The sequence below is a fragment of the Triturus cristatus genome, chromosome 6, assembly GCF_964204655.1.
Source record: "Triturus cristatus chromosome 6, aTriCri1.1, whole genome shotgun sequence".
NCBI classification, from domain to species: Eukaryota; Metazoa; Chordata; class Amphibia; order Caudata; family Salamandridae; genus Triturus; species Triturus cristatus.
This window is the reverse complement of record NC_140589.1, coordinates 1,217,645,762-1,217,659,367: the sequence shown is the minus strand read 5'-3', so window position 1 is coordinate 1,217,659,367 and position 13,606 is coordinate 1,217,645,762. Positions and strand designations below refer to the sequence as shown.

The following is a 13,606-nucleotide window of genomic DNA, read 5'->3' as shown; positions in this document are numbered from 1 at the left end:
GAAATGGAGCTGCCTCCTCCTCTGCCGCCTCTGTTCTTGCCGCGTCTGCCCCTGGTGGGGTAGAAGTTTCCAAAGCGGGCTTGATCCTGATATTGTCCCTGGTTGGAGCCTTGTCCTCTGATCTGATTTGGACGGCCAGACGAGCGGTCCCTACCTCGTCCGGCCCCTCTGAAAACCTGAGGTCTAAATACCTTTCTGATGGAAAACTGAGCCCGATCTAGGGAGGTGACGGTGTTAACGAACCTCCCTAGCTCCTTGATGAAAGGCTCTCCAAAGAGGCCACCCTGAGCTACAGGGCCCGCCTCCGTGTCCGCAAGGTCTCCGAGCTTAGGATCCACTTTAATAAGGAGAGACCTGCGGCGTTCTGTGGAAAGCGCGCAGTTGGGGTTGCCTAGGAACACCACTACGCGCTGGGCCCAAGAGGAAAGGTGTTCTGGAGAGATTAACGAGCCCGAAACCTTGGCCTCCTCAGCCATGTCCAAAATTTTGTTAATCGGCCCCTAATATATCCAACAACTTATCTTGGCAGGCTCGCCAGGACCGATCTATACCCTTTTTCGGGTCTTTAACAAATGTTTGCAGAAAAGTCGCCATTCTGGGATCAATTTCAGGAGCCGCCGCCACTTTTCCATCTAAGGTAGGGCGTGGACACTCAACCCTAAGGCAATTCTGAGTGGCAGGCTCCAGCGGCATCCGAATCCTGCCGGCCACATACTGGGCCACTTTTTCCGAGGGGGCCCAGTCAGAGGAGCGTGGGTGTAACACGTCATCTGGGTCCAGCATATCAGCACACAAATTTGTGTCAGTTGCAGGAGGTTTGGAAGGGAGCCACGGGCGGGAGCACTCGGGAGAGGTATCCGCATCCCCTTGGTCATCAGGGTCCCCACCCGAGCAGGTAGAGGGTATGGGGGAGGAATAGAAGCAGTGTTCGCGGGGGTAATACAGCTAGACAGGAAAGCTTGCTTAAGGCGAGCAAAGGGATCAGAACCCGCCCCGAATCCCTGGCCCATTTAGGTGGAGGGGAATGGTCGTCCGAGGTTGGCTCGGTGGTGGACAAACCTGAGGCGGAAGACTGCGCGGCCCTGGCCAGCCTTTCACATGCTTGATCGATTTTTATGATAATCGTTCCTCCAAAGGGGTCATGGCTAGTTCTAACGCCTTATATATGGACTCGTCAACAGCCTCATAAAAGTCGCCTCCCCAGGGAAGGTCCCCTAAGGGGTCCTCTTCCCACTGCTCCTCATAGACTGATTCGTCGTGGGAGGCTTCCATCATCTGAGGGAAACAGACAAAATGTCCACTAAAAGAATAAAGTAAATTATCCTCAATAAGGGTGGCTGGGAAGCAGCCAAAGTATGGGCGGGCAGAGCTCGCAATCAAAAGGTCTGAAGCCTTGGACCCCACACAGCCCTCGTGCAGAAGGAAATATTGTGGGCAGTCCGCCTAATAAGGGTCCCTGCAGTGAAACTGCTGTACAGACTCTGTCTCAACAAAGCGTTTTTGGCCTAAAGACTACTGACCCTCAAGCAGGAACACTCCCTGCAGAGCTGCCTAATGGCATGGGAATAGTAATTTTTACCCTCCCGCTATCTAACACTTTCCCTACTGTTCCACTCGTAGGAGTGTGAATAGTAATTTTTACCCTCCTGCTATCCAACACTTTCCCTACTGTTCCACTCACTAGAGTGGGAATAGTACTTTTTACCCTTCCGCTATCCAACACTTTCCCTACTGTTTCACTCACTGGTGTCAGGATAGTAATTTTAATTCTCTCGCTATCCAACACTTTACCTACTGTTCCACTCACTAGAGTGAGAATAGTAATTTTTACCCTTCCGCTATCCAACACTTTTCCTACTGTTTCATTCTCTGGAGTAGGAATAGTAATTTTTACCCTTCCGCTATCCAACACTTTACCTACTGTTTCACTCACTGGTGTCAGGATAGTAATTTTAATTCTCCCGCTATCCAACACTTTCCCTACTGTTCCACTCACTGGAGTGGGAATAGTAAATGTTATGTATACACAAAAGGCTATTGAAATACGTTTTTCATTTGCCAAAAGGGTGGAGAGGATTCTAGGTCAGAGTAATACCTCCCTATATAATCAATGTCACTATAAATTTACTCCAACTGACCAATAACCGGTCCACATCAATATACGTTGATGGAATATTATGAAGAAACTACTGAGGGAAAATATTAACTTCACCAATAGGTGAGCAAGGAAGCAATTCCTTTTGGTTTAGGTACCCTCACACACCCTAGTGGTGTCGTGCTTCATCATCGGGTCAACCCGACGCCTAAAAGTCAGGGTGGGCTCAACAACAATGTTGGGAGCTCTTTGAAGATGTTATAGACCAGGGGGGCTAGAAAATTAAAAAACCTCAGACAGATCCCCAGTATCCCTTCATTTACGGGTCTGTCTGGGATGCTAAAATATTTCAAATAGGGTCTTTGTAGGATAGTTATGGTCCTATGACCCTAGTGCCAACATGTTTCAGTCCGTGTGCGGCCGTAAAGGTCCAGGACTTTCTTCAGGGCAAACAGAAGGCCACCCTGGATAACAGAGGAAGGGATTCCCTAACCTGTTTATTGACGCAAGGGCAGAGTAGCTGCTCCTTGAATAAGTGACTGATTATTTAATCTGTCATGCTTTGTATTCCATCTGCAAAAGAGAGGGGGGGGGACTGGAGCCCCCACCCCCCCCGCAACGCGTGGGCTGCGGGGCCCTGTGTTACGCCCACTCACCTATCCATATAAAACACAGATCTGTAATCTGTACAGTACACATTCTTTTCAGCGGGCATACTAACCCTTGTAATGTCCGGCGCGTGATGAGGCGTTATAGCCTTCCGCGCTGCCGGGGTGCGCTAGCGCTGACGCGTGACGTCAGACGCGCGCGGGGATAAATCGGCGAGTCAGTCGGAGCCGCGTGTGTAATCCAAATCACCGGCTCCTGTGGTTCTTTAGCGCGAGCGCGCTGATATGCTAATTAGCATAAAGCTAAACGCTACACTGGCGACGAGGGAGTGTTTTGGACCCTGCTAAAGGTGCCCATGTCCCTACAGGGCTGAGTGTCTGTCCCATGCTGGTGGCCAGAGATCGGCGATGTCCCCCTGGAGGCCTGCAGAGGTGGCTGGTGCTGCACGTGGGACGAGAGGTGAGAGTCTCATCCATGTGCCCCCTGGGAGCTTTGCCCAACGACCACCTGGTGGCTGAGAGTGACCTCGGTGCTTACCAGCACATGCCTGTCTAGTGCCCCGGAGCAGGCCCACGCCCTGTTGGAGCGTCCAGGCTCCGAGGACCCTGCAGCTGGATCCATGAGTGACGTGTCCCCGCATGGTGGAGGGGCAAGGGTGGACCACACCAGGAGCGCGTAGGGCGTCGCCCCCATCTGCGTCCGCCCAGGGGAAGTGAAGCAGACAGTCCTCGCAGCACGCTGAGCACGTGCCAAGATGGCATCGATTCCCGCCCTGGAGCCGTTTGTCGTTGATGGTGCCCCGTCGTCCCTTGCCCCACGCTGGAGGGATTGGACAGACCGCCTACAAATATATTTTGAGGGGCAGGCATATCGAGGGAAAGACGCAGAGCATTGCTACTCCACCTGGGAGGCAAAGACATCCACCGCATCTACAAGACCATCGTGGAGGCAACGCCGAAGATTTACCTCACGCTGCTGAACGCTCTAAATGCCCATTTCGAACCCATGGCGAACAGAGACTATGAAAGATTTATCTTTCGTCAAGCCAAGCAGGAGGCGGAAGAGTCGCTAGATGCGTTCCATGGCAGACTGAAGGAGCTAGCCAGCACGTGTGGGTTCCGAGATGAGCAGGAGGAGATCCGAGGACAGATCATACAAGGGTGTTATTCATCCAAGCTCCGAGTCACCATCCTCCAGGAAGACGGCAAGCCCCTGGCGGACATCCTCACACTAGGACGGTCAAAGGAGCTATCGCAAGCGAGGGCCTCGCACATGGAAGCAGCCCTGCATCGCCCCGCTAAGACGGAACAAGTCCTGGTGGCGGAAAGGTGAACGTGGTACGGCCCAAGGTGAGACCTGCCGGAGGGAAAAGACAACCGGACACAAAAAAGAAAGAATGCCGGTATTGCGGAGGCCAGCCCCACCGCATGCAAGACTGTCCGGCAAGAGGGAAAAAATGCAGCGCATGCGGATGGATGAACCACTTCGCAGCGGTGTGCAGGTCCACCAGAGTCAAGAAAGAAGCTGCACATGCGGTGCAAGAGGAGGCGGATAGCGAAGACATGGATGATGACACCGAGGAGTACCCAGTCCACTACGTGTTCGCGATTAACCAGCCACAAAGGAAGAAGCGCAGACTTCCAAAATGTCGCATCTTGATCCACCAACAGGAAATAAAAGCGACCATTGATACAGGGGCGTCCATTGAGCTGATGGCCGCCAACATCTATCACCAGCTACGCACCAAACCCCCGCTGCGAGAAGCAAAGATCCGCGTATTTGCATACGGCCAGAAGACGCCCATCCCTCTCATCGGGTGTTTTAAGACGGAACTGCAACACGGGGAGAGGAAAATAGGCACCACCGTCTATGTCACAGAAGAAGGCAGCGGGATGCTGTTGAGCGGGCAATCGACTGAAGAGCTGAGACTGATATCGTTTGCCATGGCAGTCCTAGAGGAGGAGCTGGATACCATCATGGAGGAGTTCGGGGAAGTGTTCAAAGGAATCGGGTGCCTGAAAGGGAAGGAAGTGTCGTTACATATTGATCCATCTGTCCAACCGGTGGTTCTGAGGCACAGGCGAATTGCGTTCCATCTGAGGCAAAAGGTCGAAGAGGAGCTGGAGGCTCTGGAAAAACAAGGCATCATAGAGAAGGTCAGCGGACCAACCCCATGGGTGTCCCCGATCGTCATCGCCAGGAAGCCAAAACAGCCCGACAGGTCCGCATCTGCGTGGATATGCGCCTCCCCAACGCCGCCGTAAAAAGGGAACGACACCTGACGCCCACCATTGATGACATCCTAGGGGAGCTGAATGGGGCCAGGTGGTTCTCAAAAATGGACCTCCGATCAGGCTACCACCAGCTGCCACTCCATCCAGACTCGAGGTACATAACCACCTTCTCCACACATGTGGGCCTCAGACGGTATCGGTGTCTAAACTTCGGAATCTCGAGTGCCGCCGAGGTATTCCAAAATACCATTAGAGAAGTCCTCAGCGGGCTCCCTGGTATGCGTAATGTAAGCGACGATCTGCTGATCTATGCGTCAACCATAGAGGAACACCACCAGAGGTTGAGGGGAGTCCTCAAGAGAATCCAGGAGTCAGGCCTGACCCTGCACCGGGAGAAATGCCAATTTTTGCAGAACAAGATTAGCTTCTTCGGGTACACATTCTCGGATCAAGGAGTGGCCCCAGACCCAGACAAGGTGAAGGACGTTCAAGAAGCCCCAGCCCCAACCAACATCTCAGAAGCAAGAAGTTTCCTGGGCATGGTAAATTTCTGCGGACGCTTCATCCCCGACCTCTCCAACCTCACCAAACCTCTCAGGGAATTGACAAAATCTACGACCACATGGCAATGGGGCCCTGACCAGGAGCAAGCTTTTCAAGCAACGAAACCAGCCCTTTCGGCGGACACCACCTTATCGTACTTCGACCCTGCGAAGCCCACCAACGTGGCGGTGGACGCAAGCCCCTATGGTCTGGGAGAGGTGTTGGCTCAGCTTCAGAGCAATGGAGAGTGGGCCCCCATCGCCTACGCTAGCCGGTCTTTGACCGAGACAGAACAACGATACTCGCAGATTGAGCGAGAGGCCATTGCCATCCACTGGGCCTGTAGACATTTTCACGTATACGTGTATGGCCACCACTTCACGGTGGCGACTGATCATAAGCCCCTCATACCTTTCTTCCAAGGTTCAGCATCGAAACCACCACCAAGAATCGAAAAATGGATACTCCAACTACAGGGGTACGATTACCGGGTGGAGTACAAACCGGGAGCCACGAACCCGGCGGATTATCTGTCGAGCCACCCGCGGAAAGCCACCAAGGAAGAAAGGGAAGAGGCAGAGGACACAGAGGAATATGTCCGGCTTGTGACGGAGCGGTCACGACCCCTTCCGATGAGTCTAGCTGCAATCATCGAAGCGTCTAGATGAGACGAATGTCTGCGAGCAGCGGCGGATGCCGTCAAGTCAGGGGATTGGAAGGCCATCCAAGAATCGCTAAATCAGAGGACACCCCAAGCCAAACTGATACTGGAATCCATCCTGAGGATAAAGGAATAACTGTCCATCGACGGCCAAGGATGTCTTCTACGAGGCCCCAGACTGGTCATGGCGGCCAGCCTCGCCCAGCAGGTGGTAGACCTAGCCCACAGAGGGCACCAAGGAATGGTGAAAACCAAGGGCAGGCTCAGAGCCAAGGTATGGTTCCCTGGCATGGACGCTATGGTAGAGCAGACCGTGAGAACCTGCAAGTGGTGCCAAGCGGCAGGACAGCCGGACCGCCCTCACCCAGTGGTGACCGAAGCAAACCCCCAGAGGCCGTGGGAGTGTGTGAGTGCCGACTTCGGACACCTCCCAGATGGACGTTATGCACTAGTCATCATCGATGATTTTACCAAATATCCAGAGGTCGAAATAGTGGGGAGCCAGACAGCCACGGAGGTGATTGCGACATTCGAGAAAAACATCGCCACTCATGGCATATTTGAAGTGGTCAAGACTGTCAATGGACCCCCCTTCCAAGGGCAAGAGTTTGCAGAGTACCTCAGGAGTTGGGGGATCCATCATCGCAAGGTGACACCACGCTGGCCCCAAGCCAACGGAGAGGTGGAGAGATTTATGCGAACCCTCCATAAGACAATACGCATAGCCATGGCGGACGGATCTCCGTTGGAAAGGGCGATTTATAGTTTCCTGAGGGACTACCAGATGACTCCCCACGTCACAACGGAGGCAGCGCCGGGAACGGCCACCATGGGAAGAATAGTGAGTGACACGCTTCCCCACCACCCGACCTGGGTTCCGGTACAGGCCAGTAACGAGAAGACTCTGGTCAATCGGACTCGCTCGAATGATCAAGCCAGCAGACGGAGAGGAGCCAAGGAGTCAACGATCCAAATGCAAGATCAGGTGTATGTCAAGGACCGATACCCTGGAAGCAAATTCAGACTCCCTTTCGAACCACGACCATGGACCGTCACCCGCCGGACAGGCCCGATGGTGACCGCCAGAGAGGAGCTGAAACTGTTACCCGGGATGTGTCCTTCTTCAAGAAAGTCCATCCTGAGACGCCTTCACGTCCCGGGCTCGAGCCGGAGGGATGAAGCCCAAGCCAACTGAGCGGAGACCAGGAGGGGGAGGAAGGTCCGGATGAAGATGGTGATCCCAGAGATCGTGACTCCCAGTCCCTGCCAGCCACTCCTGGGGGTAACCTGCCCAGCTGCTCCCCGTCCCGGGAGGAGCACAGCACCCCAAAGCGCAGGACCCCAGAGGTGGCCCTATCCAGAGGCGGCCAATCCCGCTATGGCCTGCGGAGGAATCCCGCACCATCGTCCCAGCTGGCTGACTATCTGGTGTAACCCGCAAGGACTGGCAGACTGGTAACAGATCCATCGTTCATTTGTTTTGTGTCAATTATTTGTTGTTTTGATAAAGGTTGGAAGGAGTGTAATGTCCGGCGCGCGACGAGGCGTTCTAGCCTTCCGCGCTGCCGGGGTGCGCTAGCGCTGACGCGTGACGTCAGACGCGCGCGGGGATAAAATAAAGAGACGTGGCCTCGGCGAGTCAGTCAGAGCCGCGTGTGTAATCCAAATCACCGGCTCCTGTGGTTCTTTAGCGCGAGCGCGCTGATATGCTAATTAGCATAAAGCAAAATGCTACAACCCTCTGCGCTACTTTATGGCGAGTCGAAACCGGAACTAGACAAAACTCCGATCTCTCTCTCTAGAAGGAACATTAATCACTAGAGTTATCTTGACATTTTTATTGTTGCCACAAGGAACTCTTTAGCAGGTGTTTTTAAATCGTAAGTTATTGTTAAACACAGCGCCCCCGCTGAGAAAGCGCCCCCTCATAGCTGCCAAGGTTTCAGATTGCTCATTTGTGACATTTTCATCATTTCAGTGTAATTATGAATGACATTAAACGACTATGGGTGAAACTTTCTTGCAAACAAAATCAAGCAATGAAGACGAGGGAAACATAGAGATATCAGAAATTACTCCCATTTGAGCACCGAGAAACTCTAAGAAGATCTAAAAGCTGCTGCAAAGCACCAGAAATGGAAGGGTACTAACTTCGCAGGAGGGCATCATAGTAATTAATGAATGCCAAATTGCCGGTAAGATGTAACTGGTTTATTTAAGTAAATAGCTTATGAAGAAGTGCACCACAACTGCAGACCCTGGACCCCAACTAATGAACAGCTAAAGTTCTAGAATCCTGAGCACAGTCAGTACAGAACTGTGAGCAGCGCTGTAACTTACAGGCTCAGAATAATGATGCAGCTCTGACTAAATTAATTAGGAGAAAAATACCTTGGCACTAGTGTGAGTGACAGAGCAGAACCAGAACATCTTAACAGCCCACAATGCATTCTCTGTGGCTCGACCAGCAGCCTGAATCATTGACCTGTTTGTTTGTGTCCTCCACTTCGTGGTCAGTTTGCACTCACTCGTCCTCTCCCCGAGACTGAAAACAGGGACACCACTAAGCGCTTCTTTGACCAGACAAGACTTTTTCACCATAAATGGTTTAGGAAGTCTCTCCCCTTCTGATACAGGGAATATTCACTGCAGAAGTTCAGATTTCCTCCATTTGCTTTGCTAAAGTTAATACAAATCAGCACACATCAGGCATCTGACTGCCTCTTGAGGCTTTCTAGTCACCCCTACTAGCGGAAGGGATACAACTTCTGTCACGTAGGGAGAGGGTTTTAACAGATAACCCGCCAAAATCACACGGGGCGCAAGCAAATGTGTGCTAAGACTTTAAAGTCACCATTTAAAAAGATGTTAGCTTTAAATGTGAACTTGCAAAATGGAGTGTTTGTGGACAAGGCCTACTGACCTCCCAAAACCGACTCCTTGTCTGTAGGTGACTAAAAGCTTCATATTAAACCTAAAAATATACTAAAATCAAATTTAAGTCTAAAAAAGAATCATTTTAATAACAGAGCATAAAGAAAGCCAAATTCTATTCAAAGCCAATTAAAAAAATGCAATTATTAGCTGCATAAAAATACATTTTGTATAAAAAGGTTGCAGAATTGAAAGGTTCACGAAACTGCCTGATTGTTTAAATGTTCTGAGAGTCAGTGGAAACAATGTTGTTTTCAGAAGAGTTGGCAGCAACTCACTCATTTTCCTTGAAAATGGGGGGTAAACATGTGTCGTGCCTACTCTATGCAGACGATTCGGCAATTCTGGATATGACTCAAGTAGGCGGAAGTTGACCAAATTTAATCATTTATTGCAAGGCTAATAAATTGAAGGTAAACATGGGAAAAACAAAAATAGTCACAATTGGGAAAATAAACCATATAAGTGGCCGTTAGGTAATAGCAGGGTAGAGGTTGTGTCCTCGTACAAGTATCTTTGTATGACCTTCACTAGTCAGCTGAGTCGGAACTTGCATAAAGAATTGGTGGAGACGAGGGCACTAGCAACGATAGGGAGACTTGTTCGTTTTAAAAAGACTTATGGTGGTCCTTCTTGGGCTCCCCTTTTAACAGCCTATAATGCAATGGTCCCCACGCAATGCCTACACGGGGCTGAGTTACTAGCCATAAGTATGGAGGGAAGTTGAGAGAGATGTGAAAGTAAATGTTTGAAAAAATTGTTGTCTCTCCCCAAAGGTGCAATGTCACAAGCGATAAGATTAGAAGGAAATTTGCAGGCCAGGAACTTAGCCTATAAAACAACTTTGCGATTTTGGTATAAACTTTGGGCCCCAAATACACAGAAGATATAAGCCCTCTGTGCTGTTGAAATAGGAAAGAGTGAATTTCAGTGTGGTAAGAAGGTAAAGAAATGACTAGCAGCCATCGCAGGAACCCTAAAATTGGAATTAAAAATAGCAGAGGCCTCCAAGCTCTCAAAAACAGAATAAAAAACTGCCTGTAAAAAATAATCTCGGTTGGCTGATTTGAAGCATGTAAGAAACAGACCCTCAGCAAAGTATATGGTAGGTGCATGGGAAAATATGAACTAATTTCCATATTTATCTGCACTACCAGACGCCTCACTACTTTTAGCACTATTAAAATTCCGGGTAGCATTAAATGTGCGTTATGTGAGAGCTGAGAAATCTGAAGTTGTATTAGACTGAGAGAATAATTGTACATGTGGATTGCCTTCTCAAAACTTCAATGTTCATGTTTTAATTGATTGCTGTCATTGTAATAAGCTTCATGATTGGTTTTAAAACCTCTTTTTAAAAGGTATAACATAAAAGGTATAACATAAACAGCAGCAATGATGCAATTCCACTTTTGATGTGGCACGTGCACTGGCAAGATTTCTTAAAATATGTTAGGAGTGGTGTCCCAGTGTGTTAGGTAGGGGTTGGAGATTTTAGTTTGAATACTCATGAAATGGTATTTATATGTTTGTATACAATGTTATTTGGTTTTAAATATATGTTTTAAAGATGGTGTATAAACATTAATAAAGTATGAACTGAACACCAAAACAAATGTTATTTTCAGCTTCTGCTGACGATATTTCCATTGGCACCTCAGTGAAAACTTCCAAAGAACAAACATGTTTGTATTCAAGCCAATCTGCAGCCTCTGAAGGTTGGGGCACTAATTCTACCTGACATGGGAGTGGCCCTAGGCACTGTACCATGGTGTTATCTCAAATAGTCGGTGTGATCTTTGCTGGCAGAGTTCTATGCTGGAATAGATCCTTGCTGACGCGAAGGTTAGAAATGTAGCATTGCCTCCTTTTGACTTGTGGCCCAGGAAATGTATTGTGGAGTCCTGCAGGGTTTATACCTGTCTCAGTTTTTCTTTAATGTATACAGGCTGCTTCTTCTCAGATTAATTCATTTGTTTAGTGTCAGTTTCTTTGTGTATGCTGATAACACCCAGTTATCATTGAACATTCTAGCAATATCCCTAGGCAGGTGTAGGTTATTCCTGTCCTGTCTCTTAGCAGTTTACTAGTGGATGAGTCAAATATTAACTCCACCAAACAGAAACAATGTTTTGTGTGTATCACTGGAACCTATGTGTCTAATAACATCTGCCCTGCTCAATTAAATAGATGGGTGTCTTACTTTATCCTATTACTGAGCAACAGAATTTGGAAATTTTAGAGATACAAAACAGGGTTGGACTGGGACACAAAATAGGCTGTGGTACCAAAATGAAAGTGGCCCCCGTTAGTGAATTGGCTTGCTAAAAAAGGTGTCCCACATTTCTAAATCAGTGCTGTTTTGAACGTGTAAAGAAGGCATGATGGATAGGTGTTTTGAAAGGTATGGAAGACAGCATGCATTTATGCTCGGTGCTGGCAATGGTTCTGGTAATATCAAAGAAATCAACATTAGAAACTATCCCACCAGACCATAAAACAAGCCCACAAATAACCAAACAAACTGCCCACACACTTATCTCAGACATGCCCTTCTGGCACTGCCTGATACCTCTATAGGCCCGACGACCCTGCATACAGAATAAAAATTAGTGCTCCAGATTGCCAATGTAGTAGAGGCGAATTACAACCACTTTTGGACCTTTAAAAAGTTCCTTTGCTACCTCAACTTTTCCCATTGAGTGCAGATGGATATGGCACTTCTATTGCCAAGGTTTGATCCGTAAGCATTGTGTATCATGATCTGAAGCAGAATCTCCAGTGCCTACAGAAAGTTAGGGTCCTTAACAGTTACTCTTTTCTGCGTCAGTGTTGGAGAGAGCTGTGACATCAAATGTAGACTAATTTGTGTACTGCCACTATGGGTGTGCTTTGCAGTGTTGCCATGCCAGCGAAAGGGACAGGGGAATTTTTGTATTCCCTATTGTCCTTGGGCCAAGTCAACCAACTTTTCTTAGACAGAGAGAGAAATCCCCACATCTTTCATTAAATATGTGAGACGCAGATTAAAGCTGAAAATCGGCTAGATTGAGGTTTCAGTGTGCAGTGTGGAGAAGAAGCTTGATGACTGAGAGAGTAAAGGGTGTTGAGCAGAGGCTGGCAAAAACTGAGAGCCAAGTGCTGGCACTGGAAAACCAGTTAGGAGAAATCCAAAGTGTGCTTCTGGGCATGTCAAATGTTGTTTTTCCCAGACAATAAATCATGTTACTTTGGCAGAGAAAAGGTCCATGATTGACAGAAAGTAAAAGGTGTGAACGTGAGATTTTTTTGGCTTCAATTACCTTTCCAGTAGGACTCACTGTGAAGTTTCAGGGGAAGACATGTCTGCTCCCAGGAGGATTTGACGAAGACCTTGGGAGATCTGAATATAGAATTGGTCTGGTTCTAATGGTATACATTTTGGATGACTGTATCGGCATGGGCCCCTGGAAAAGGTGACATTAATACTTTCTTACTTGGTGTATTTGGTATTTATAAAGCAAAGACAAATCACATCTGGGTACCAGGGTTACAGATAAATTGGTACAAATAATAGGGTTACACACAAGTTTAATACTTTCACTACATTTTAGTAGATTGGTTACCTGCAAGGGGAGAGGGGCTTAGTAGCCCACAAATTACTGGCAGATTTATTGTGATCCTTTAAAGGCAGGGAGTATGTATTATCCTGATGTTATGGATTGCCTCTCCCATGTCTCCCTGTCCCTGGCTACTCAGCCTGTGTGAGTGTTCTGAATGGAATGTTTGGTGTGTGGGCTGTGAGTGGAATGTTTGGGTGACTGAATGAGGGATGACAGTGGATGGATGGGGCTGAGCAGTTAGCCGGCTGCTCCCGGTGGGGTTGCTGTGGCATTATACTTGGATTTGTTCCACCTGCTTACCTGCTACCTGAATAAACCTACGTTGGCTTAATATCTCCAGTGTCGTCCCTGATTACTACAGAGTAATATGATCTCAGAGTGAAAGCACTAAGAGCCTTCTGGCAGCCGCATTCTGTTAGAGTTGCAGTCTCTCAACATATTTGATAGACAGCCTGAAATGTATGGCATTGCATTAACCAATTCTCAATGGATAAATGCGTTTAGATTGAGAACCTTTTGAGTAAGAGTGAAAAAGGCCAGATTCTTTTTCAGAACGCAACGGTGCTGGAAGCATGAAACCGTCGCTTCTTTGATTTGTGAGGCCATTTTGAGGTGGACATCAACTTTGTCTCCAAACCTTTTCATGCATTTAGCAAGTGCTGGAGGTTTCCCTGTGGCTTGAGGCCTGAAATTGACAAAAGGTAGACTGAATAGATGGCTGTATGATTTCTGTGTTTTCAGTGCTGAGCTTGAGGTCACTTTTGGAAATCCAAGTTATTAAGGCCATTTTGACAATTGTCAATGGACGATTAACTATTTTTCAAGTCATCTGCTGTGGCCCAGAGTGAGTGAGTGGCGGGGCGAGAATGTGGTAGGTCTCTCAGTGTGTAATATTTACTTTTCTCTCTCTGCTAGCCTCTTCTAACCC

General features: G+C 48.5%; 1 protein-coding gene across 4 annotated transcripts in view; it reads left to right on the top strand.

The window, feature by feature from the left end:
• CDK19 (cyclin dependent kinase 19) overlaps positions 1-13,606 on the top strand; it is a 1,761,913-nt gene that overhangs the window by 1,416,791 nt on the left and 331,516 nt on the right. The gene's annotated exons all lie outside the window — the stretch shown is intronic.